Genomic DNA, 9,651 nt, shown 5'->3' with positions numbered 1-9,651 from the left:
ACCCTCTCTCTTCCCCTCTCCCACCTCCTTTTCCCAGTCTCCCCCAGTTTTGTTCAATAAAGAGAGATTCTATTTTTGAACACACGTTTTCTTTATTTTGTACATCAGGAAGGGGGGCTAGGGAAGGGTAAGTGGAAGGAGGTGAGGGAGGAATGGGGTACGAGCCCCCAATGGGGAGGACTGGGCTGGCTCTGCGGGCTTCTGGGGTTGGAAGCTCTCCTGCAGCCCCCCAATTGCCCCCTCTCCCCAGATGGCAGCCTGCAGCAAGTGCAGCCGGTCTAATGGCCGAGTGCTGTGATGTGCCCAGTGTGGGCACTCAGGGCACTCCAAGCCAGGACTGCTTTGCAAGCAGGGCACCCTTGAGAACTGTCTGTCTGGGGTGGGGGTCGGGACCCTTTAAGCACAGCCCTTGGCTAGCCTGAGACAGCAGCTCCATGCTCTAAGTCCTCCTCTGATGCCCTGCCGGCACTGCTTCTGGCCATCCTTAACCTCTGTTCAGGGTCCACTCTGTGTGGACATGCTAGTTTGAATTAGCAAAACACTAATTCAAACTAGTTTTTAAGTCTAGCTGCGCTAATTCGAATTAGCTTAGTTCGAATTAACTAATTCGAACTAAGTTAGTTCGAGTTAGCGCTGTAGTGTAGACATACCCTTAGTGATCCAGGAGACTTCCTTCATATCCCATGACTGCTTATTTTGCTCAAGACATTTTGGTAAGCAACCTTGGCAAAGGCTTTCTGAAAGTCCAAGTACACTTTACCCACTGGATCACTTGGTCCGTATATTTATTAAGTCCCTCACAGATTGATGGGGAATTATTTCCCTTTACAAAAGTCATGTTGACTCCTCCCCAACAAACCATGTGCATCTGTATGTCTAATCATTCAGTTCTTTATTGTAGTGTCAACCAGTCTGCATAGTACTAAAGTTAGGCTTACTGGCATGTAATTGCCTGTACTGCCTCTGAAGAGTATTTTTTTAAAATAGCATCAGATTAGCTCTCCCCCAGTAGTCTGGTACAGAAGCTGATATCTGGAAAATAATATGATGATAAGTAACAGTGAGGATGGATTTGTCAAGAACAAATCTTGTCACACCAATCTTATAGCTTTTTTGGACAGGGTAACAGCCTTGTGGATAAGGAAGGAAGCAGTAGGTGTGCTATATCTAGACTTAGTAAAGCTTTTGATACAGTCTCATATGATGTCTCATTAACAAACTAGGGAAATGCAGTGTAGATGGAGCTACTATTAGGTGTGTACATAACTGGTTGGATAACCATTCCCAGGGAGAAGTTATCAGTGGCTTACAGTCATGCTGGAAGGCATAATGAGTGAGGTTCTTCAAGGATAAGTTCTGAGACTGGTTCTGTTTAATATTTTCATTAATTACTTAGATAATGGCATACAGAGTATGCTTATAAAGTTTTCAGATGATACCAAACTGGGAGGCATTGCAAGTGCTTTGGAGGACAACAATATAATTCAAAAGGATCTGGGTAAAGGGGACAAATGGTCTGATTTAAATAGGATGAAATTCAATAAAGACAAATGCGAAGTGTTCCACTTAGGAAGAAACAATCCATTACACACATACATATGGGAAATGATTGCCTTAGCAAGGATTATTAGGAAAAATGGTCTAGGGCTCATAGCTAAATATGAGTGAAGAGTGTAACAATGTTGCAAAAAAAGGAAACATCATTCTGGGATGTATTAGCAGGAATATTATAAGCAAGACACAGGAAGTTATTCTTCTACTCAACTCCTCACAGACTAGGCCTCAATTGGAGTGTTGTGCCCAATCCTGGATGCCACATTTCAGGAAAGATGTGGACAAATTGGAGAAAGTCCAGAGAAGAGCAACAAAATTAAAAGTTTTGAAAACATGACCTATGAAGGAAGATTGAAAGAACTGGTTCTGTTTAGTCTGGAAAAGAAAACATTGGGGCGGGGGTGGTGGGGACATGATAACAGTTTTCAAGTATCTAAAAGGCTGCCACAAGGGAGAGGGTGAAATATTATTCTCCTTAATTTCTGAAGATAGGACAAGAAGCAATAGTCTTAAAGTGCAGCAACAGAGGTTTAGGTTGGACATTAGGAAAAGCTTTATAAGGATATTTCTACACTGCAGCATTTTTCTGGAAAAACTCCCGTTTTTCTGGAAAAACAATACTTGCATCCACACTGCTATTGCATTCTTTTGACAAAAAGCTGAAAGAACGGAGGGTTTTTTTCCGACAGTGGTAAATCTCTTTCTGTGAGGAAGAAGCCTTTTTCCAAAAAAGCTTTCCAGGAAGAGGCGGGTAAGGATGCGGAAGAGGGAGTTTTTTTGAAAAAAGAGGCCTCCAGGAAATAACACGGGTACCCTGGTGGCCATTCTATCCAAACTAATCAGAACTCTATAGTTCCTGTCACCTGCTAGCTCTTAAAGCTACAGGCACCCAGTATAAACTTTGTGGCAGGAAGCCAGCCCAGACAGCTGCACCTGACAGCATGACTCTCCCTGCCACCCACATTTGGACCCATGACCCAGCCACAAGCCTCCTGAGACTCCCCTAGCCCTCACGGGAAGCACAACCAGGGCTCCCAGGACCCAGCCAGGGGCACAAAAAGGAAGTGTGCTGCCATGGTACAGGACGGAAATCCTGTCCCAGAGCTGTGGGGTGAGGAGGAGACCCTACAGGATCTCCGCTCCCAGAGGCAGAATGCAAACATATACAATCAGATCACTGAAGCTCTGGCTGTGAGTGGCCATCCCCCCAGGACTCTGGAGCAAGTAAGAAGCAAATTGAAACAGCTATGCCTGGGCTATTCCAGGGCCAGGGAGCATAGCTCTTGTTCCAGGGCACAACCCCACTCCTGCCCCTACTACCAGGAGCTCCACCAAATCCTGGGGGATGGTGCAGCCCCTTCCCCACCCGTGAGAGTGGACTCAGGGCTTGAGACAGCTGTTGTCACCCTCACAGGACTCTCTGGTGAGGAGGAGGAGAAGGAGGATGAGGATGAGGATGAGGTGCAGGAGGAGGATGAGATGGCCAGCACAGTCACCCTAATCCTGGAGCTGGTACTCTAGGCCCTGGATGTCTCGCAGGCATCCTCTGAGGGTGGGGAGGGATCATCAGATGAGTGGTCTTAAATTGTCTCACATACACAGAGTGGGGGAGGGGATGGGGTGTGATCGTCCCTCGACTTTCTTGGCCTGGACATTGTGCTGCATTCTGTGCATGTAGAAGCATGTGCTGCGCCAGTCTACACCATGTGGCCTCAGGAGGCAGCCCCAGAGCACCCCCGGACTCCTCCTCACAGGCTCTGGGGTGGCCACACACATGTCTGAGCCCTGGGAGGGACACCATTCCACCACCAGCTATCATTGGATGCAAACTGGGGACAAGAGTGCATGCATGAGACCCTTCCCAATCACATGGACATTGCTGCCAGGCGCAGGTGTGTATGTGGACACGCTGGAAGGCCAGGCTGCTCCAGGCCGCTCTCCCACCCATGGGATCCCAGTGTGGACAGACACTTCCCTTGCCTGCTTGTCAGTGTGATGCAGGGGGCCAAAGCGTGGTACCCTGGGCATCTCGGGGCCCCTGTAAGGCAGGGCCCACTGTGCAAGCCACACATGGACTTGCTCCTGAGAAATCCCCATCCTCTGGCTCAATGACTGTTGCTTGCTGCTCACAGAGGAGGGCACGGCCTCAGAGACAGTGTCTGCATGGATGAATGATTGCCTCTTCCTCATTATTCTCCACAGCTGGACCAGCCATCGCTGAGGGGCAATCACCACCACTGGGGCAGCTGCCCGACTCCAGGGAAGCCGCAAACACAGGAGGATCTACGAGGATGTCATGAGGGAGCGCGTTGGACATCCTTTGTGACATGCAGCAATCCCTGGCCCAGGTCTGGGATGATGCCCAGTGGCGAACCCGCATGTGGGATCAACTTGTGCTGAACAGGGTGAAAACATTTGTGCCACAATCTGTGAAATGATGGCACACTCCACTCCTGTCCCTGCTCCTGCCACCCCTGCTCCTGACCCCTGCTCCCCCTGCTATGCCTTTGCCCCTACCCCTGCTCCCTGCCATACCTGACCCCACTCCAGCCCCGCTCCTGTTTACCTTCCTGTTGTCCCAGGCTCCACCCATCCCCAAGATTGCAGAGGTCCCCAGACCAAAGGTGACACTTCCAGCTACACCATGCGCTACTCCCAGCCCTGATCTCCCTCTTCCTCCCTTCCCCCCATTCCATGCCCCTATACAGATTATCAGCCTCCCTGCCCCTATCTAGGTTCTCAGCCCTCCTCCTCCCCAGTTTATTTTATTATTAAAAATATACAAAGTTTGTTTTGTTCAACTCAAAAGAGTTATGTTTATTCAGAGTACAGGGAAGGGAGGAAGGGAGGGATTGTGGTGGGAAAGGTATAATTGAGCAAGACACAAGCCCCTAGTGGAGAGGCCCTCGGGAGAGTTACTGGGGCCCCAATGGGCCTGGCAGACTGCAGCTGTGTGTGACTGCTCGAAGGCCCTTCCTTCCCGGCTGGCCTCTGTCCTCCACTCTGGCAGGAAGGCCTTCTCCTTCCTTTCCATGATGTGGAGTATACAACAGGCGGAGATCACCTTGGGGATGTTGTGATCCCCCACATGAAAACAGTCTGCACAAAGTGCTGCAGAAGCTGCAACAATGGAGTGTGGAGCCATTCATGCCTGTAGCAGCTTCGGATCCATGCCAAGGAGTATGCTGTGGTGTCCAACAGCTGGGCAACCAGAGCACACACTGCTAAAGCTTTGCTAACCATTGGAGAGGTAGGCAAGCAAGCAGCAGAAGCAGAGAAACAGCTGTCTAGGGGCATCCCTTTTAGTATGCATCTCAGCCAGCCTTCGGCAACAGCACCCAGAAGCAACTGCTGACCTAATGCCCTGCCTGAACTGGTTCCGGGTGGCCTTAAATGCAAGATAGTGTCCAGTGTGGATACTATCTTTTGAAAAAGCACATCCCTTTTTCGTTGTGCTTTTGCTGTGTAGATGCTTTCTTTCTAAACAAACTTTTACAGAAGATCTCTTCCGGAAAAGCTTCTTCCGAAAGAAGCTTGCAGTCTAGATATAGCGTAACGGTTAGGGTGGTTAAGCACTGGAGTAAATTGCTTACAGAGGTTGTGGAATCTCCATCACTGGAGATTTTAAAGAGCAGATTAGACAAATACTGCTCAGGGATGATCTAGATGGTACTTGGTCCTGCCATGGGTGCATGGGACTGGACTCAATAACCTCTTGAGGTACCTTCCAGTTTTGTGATTCTGTGGTTTAAGTGATTGATTATATACCACAATTCCACAAAATCATATTTAAATTCCCTCAGAACTCTTTTGTGCATTCCATCTGGTTCTAGTGACATTACTGTGTAATTTACCACACGGAGACCCTCACGCCTCTTTTGTTTCTCTTCTTCGATTCCTAGACCCTGGGACAGTTCCTAAATCTTGAGAACTGGCCCAGGAATGGGATTCTCCCTCACTTCTTCTACAATGAATATTGATGTAAAGAATTTAGTTTCTCCAGCATGGCCTTTTCTTCCTTCAGTGCTCCTTTAACACCAATGTCATCTAGTGGCCCTACTAATGTTTGGTAGTTTTCCTGTTTCTGATTTTTTTTTTTTTTTGCTTTTAGTTTTTCAGTCTTTTGCTGGTTGATCTTCAAATTCTTTTCTGTCCTACCTAATTATTCTTTTATACTATACTTATTGCATACATTCCTCATAGTATACAATAATATGCATCGTAGTCTTTTTGGAATAATAGATATTTTTTCGTACAATAAAATAAATATTGACATATTTTATCTACAAAGTGATAAAAAGTCAAACAGATTATATTAAAGGAATTATGTTTTCTTTAATCTTATATTCACTTTTATCATTTTTAAATTATAATGTTTCCAGCCTCTTTTTATTTATGTCCCTCTTTGAAAAAAATAGTTTGAACAAAAGCTTCAGGTTTTTTAAGCATTCCAAAAAACATATTTTTCTACAAGAAAAATGACTTTTTATAGTCATCATAGCTGTATTCAGTAAACCATGTCTCCTCTTTTTATCATTAAAATGTTTTCCTCGTGACAAACAAAATGTCACACAAACATAAAATACATTAAAATTCAAAATTATCTGTGAAGTGACTTATAAAGAACAAAGTGAAAGCTGGTGATATCTGACAAGTTGCAGATGAAAATTATTTAAACTGTCAGATTAAGCAAACTTTGCATTGTTGAGCTGCATCGGCATATTTGCTGATGTGAGGATAGAGAAAGGTAAAGAATAAACAGAAAATTATCTGACTAGAAGATGAACTGCTATATCTAACCTGGAGCCCCACTGAATTAATACCAGCCTGTAACTGACACTGAAACCCACAGCTGATTAGTCATCTAGTGAAACCTTACCTGATCTCTAATCTTTGAGATCTTCTCCTGACATTTTCTTTGATTCTTCCAAGTCTTTCTCCTCTCCTTTTCTTTCTTCTCTCATCAGTTGAGAACCATGAAAACAGAGTTCAATGAAAGCCTGTTGTGTGCAGCACACTAAGGTGCATTGCACAGAAGATTTTAATATAATAGCTGTTTGAATCCATAAGAGAAGTCCACGCCTTTAGGAATAAAACAATATAATTGTTCTGTCTGTAGACTCTCAGAGCACTTAACCAGTCTCCATAAAAAAGTTGTGGATGATCTCCACGGAATAGATGGATTGCAGCTCCAGGGCATTTTGTAAACTTGATCCTTCCTAATCAGTAGGTAAAGTCACTCTTTTGCAGGTATTCAGCACCATCACTTTATTTGGTGGCTTAAGTTGTGCCTCTTCTTTGTGCAGTACTCTGCAGGTAATTGAATGTCACACTGTATGAATAATAAATTAAACAACTCATTCTCACCTTTACCAAGCACTTGAAAATAGCCGCTAATGTATGACTAAGACACAAACTCTTTTCTTCAGTCTTTTTTTTAAAGTTATATGGACCTACTGTAGCATAACTTGGAAAAGTAGATACTGGTAAGTATGGGTATGTCTACACTGCCACCCTAGTTTGAACTAGGGTGGCTAATGTAGGCATTCGAACTTGCAAATGAAGCCAAGGATTTTAAATATCCAGGGCTTTATTTGCATATTCCCGGGCGGGCGCCATTTTTAAATGCCCGTAGTTCGAACTACCTGCCATGGCTACATGTGGCATGGACTAGGTAGTTTGAATTAAAGCATAGTCCTGGAAGGAGGAATAACGGTAGTTCGAATTAGGAGCTTTAATTCGAACTACTGAGTCCGTGCTGCGTGTAGCCGCAGGCAGGTAGTTTGAATTACGGGCATTTAAAAAGGACGGCGCCCGGGACCATGCAAATAAAGCGCTAGATATTTAAATCCCGGGCTTCATTTGCAAGTTCAAATGCCTACATTAGCCATCCTAGTTCGAACTAGGGTGGCAGTGTAGACATACCCTATGTGATTTTCAATGTTTCTCTCCATCCCAGAAGAAAATAACAATGGAGCACATCATGCTGAGTACAGCACACTGTCTAAAACTTGATCTTTCATCAGGAAACCCCTAGTGATCCTTTTTTAAATCACTGTCATAGAACAGCATATTTAATGGTGTGATGCTATTAGGCAAAGCTGAAATTGCTGATTTTTAATCCAGTGCAGTTTCAGGTGAAGAAATTTAAAGTAATTCCAACTGGTTCCTTCTCCACTTATATGACTTTTATATCTGTAATATTTTTTACAGCATTAATGTCACTGTCCAATAGTTATAATCATTCTACATTTAAAAAGAGAGAATGATACCGCAGTATTAAAACATGACAAAAATTAAAATCAGTGGCACAAAGTCTTTCCAAGCATAACTTTATTTGGACTAAGGAGTTACCCTCAAGGTACATTGACTGCAATTCCTACACATTATTTTGCTTTCAAACGGAATCCTACAAACACTAGTGGTATGAGTTGTTTTATATGACTTTTCTAAAATTTAATACAAGCATATGGTTGGTAATAGTGCAGTATTATCCCTTTTGACAATAAAAAATATGCTTTATATGTCTTAAATTCTGATTTCCCCTTTTGCTAAAATAAAACAGAGTTTAAAACATATTTTCAGCTTTTCTGGGGACAAACTGTTTTTATCTTAGCAAAATATTTTTCAGTTCCCATGGAAGTTGACCTGTTTCACTCTGACAGGAAAGCTTTTCTGCTAGAATATGCTTCTGTCATGCTTCTTTCCACTTATCACCCAACTTACCAATTTCAAAAGTCTGACTCTGCTTCAGTTCCATCTGCTGTAGATTCTACATGAAAAACCTAAGAAGAGAGAAAGGTCTTATAGTCAGTTCTAAACAGAAATGAAACAAAAAACTTGGAATCCCTTGAACAGACACTTGGGGAGCTGTTCTTAAACTGGTAACTAAAACTAAAAGATGTCTTAATTTCACATTGTTATTATTCAGGTTTTTCAATTCCTCAGCCAAACAGGCTTTCCATCTATGATACAACCCAAAACAATTCCCAATGGAAGTGCCACAGCAACATACATGTCTGTAGGGGTTAATTGCAGAAGTATTTTGTACGTGCAAGTTTAGGGGTGGTGAGGTCTGTATTTTTCCTCTTTTCCCTATATCTGATGAGCCAGAAGCACATCTTTGGGAACATGTGCCATTTAAGATAAGCATTGTTGCCAGTATAGCAAGAATAAATGTAAGGTAAGGGTAAAGGGCAAGAACACATAAACAATCCTGTTTACCCTAATGCACTGATCACTTAAACAAGGCCAAAGAACAAGTAGAACCAGATCAGAACCAGATCGATAGCTAACAACTGAGCCCTACATCAGCACATAATGAGTAAGCCCTGGAAATTTCCAAACTGCCGAACAAGGCAAGAAGACTGTATTTAAGGCTGCACCAAAGCACAGCAATTTGGACCTCACAGACGGGTTTTAGGTACCAGTGCCTTGGAAGCTGAGACAAGCAGGAAGGGACATAAGATATGCTGCTTCTTTGTTATGTTGCCCTTCTAGTTAAGGGGTGCAACTGTTAGCTGTCAGGAAATAAATTACTTGTGTTTGACAGATACCTGTGTAGCGTCCTCTGTACTTTGAGAACCCAGTGTTGGACCTGAGACTTACTCTTGCCAGCAGCAATGCCCTGACATAAACCTCAAATAGTATCCTTTTTAGACCTAGGGACTCTGACTGAAACACTCTCCTCAATGTCCTAGCTAGTGAAGATTAGAAAAAGTGTCAGAGATTTAGATATATACTCTAAGTAGAAAGAATAATACATACATAATAATATAATTATATTTATTATATTCACACCTTCAAGACATACAGGTAATTTTATTTTGTTCTTCATTAGGATGAACATAAAACCTTTCTAAGATTTTTATGCAGCAGCTTAATAAACCTAATATTTCAGTGGCTAGGGATTCCCTAGGGTGTAGGAGACCTGAGTTTAAGAGCTGGATCTACCTAATTCAGTCTCTCCTGGTGGATTTGTTCTACTTTATATAAATAATAACATATTCATTGGGCCCAAAAGAAAGACACTCTAAAGCCTGGAGTTTAGGGTGATCAGCTAGAATTCCAGGAACCCATGTCACTGTCCTAATCATC

Source organism: Pelodiscus sinensis, chromosome 4 (assembly GCF_049634645.1).
Source record: "Pelodiscus sinensis isolate JC-2024 chromosome 4, ASM4963464v1, whole genome shotgun sequence".
Lineage (NCBI taxonomy): Eukaryota > Metazoa > Chordata > Testudines > Trionychidae > Pelodiscus > Pelodiscus sinensis.
The sequence above is the reverse complement of the archived record's forward strand: the minus strand, read 5'-3'. Positions refer to the sequence as shown.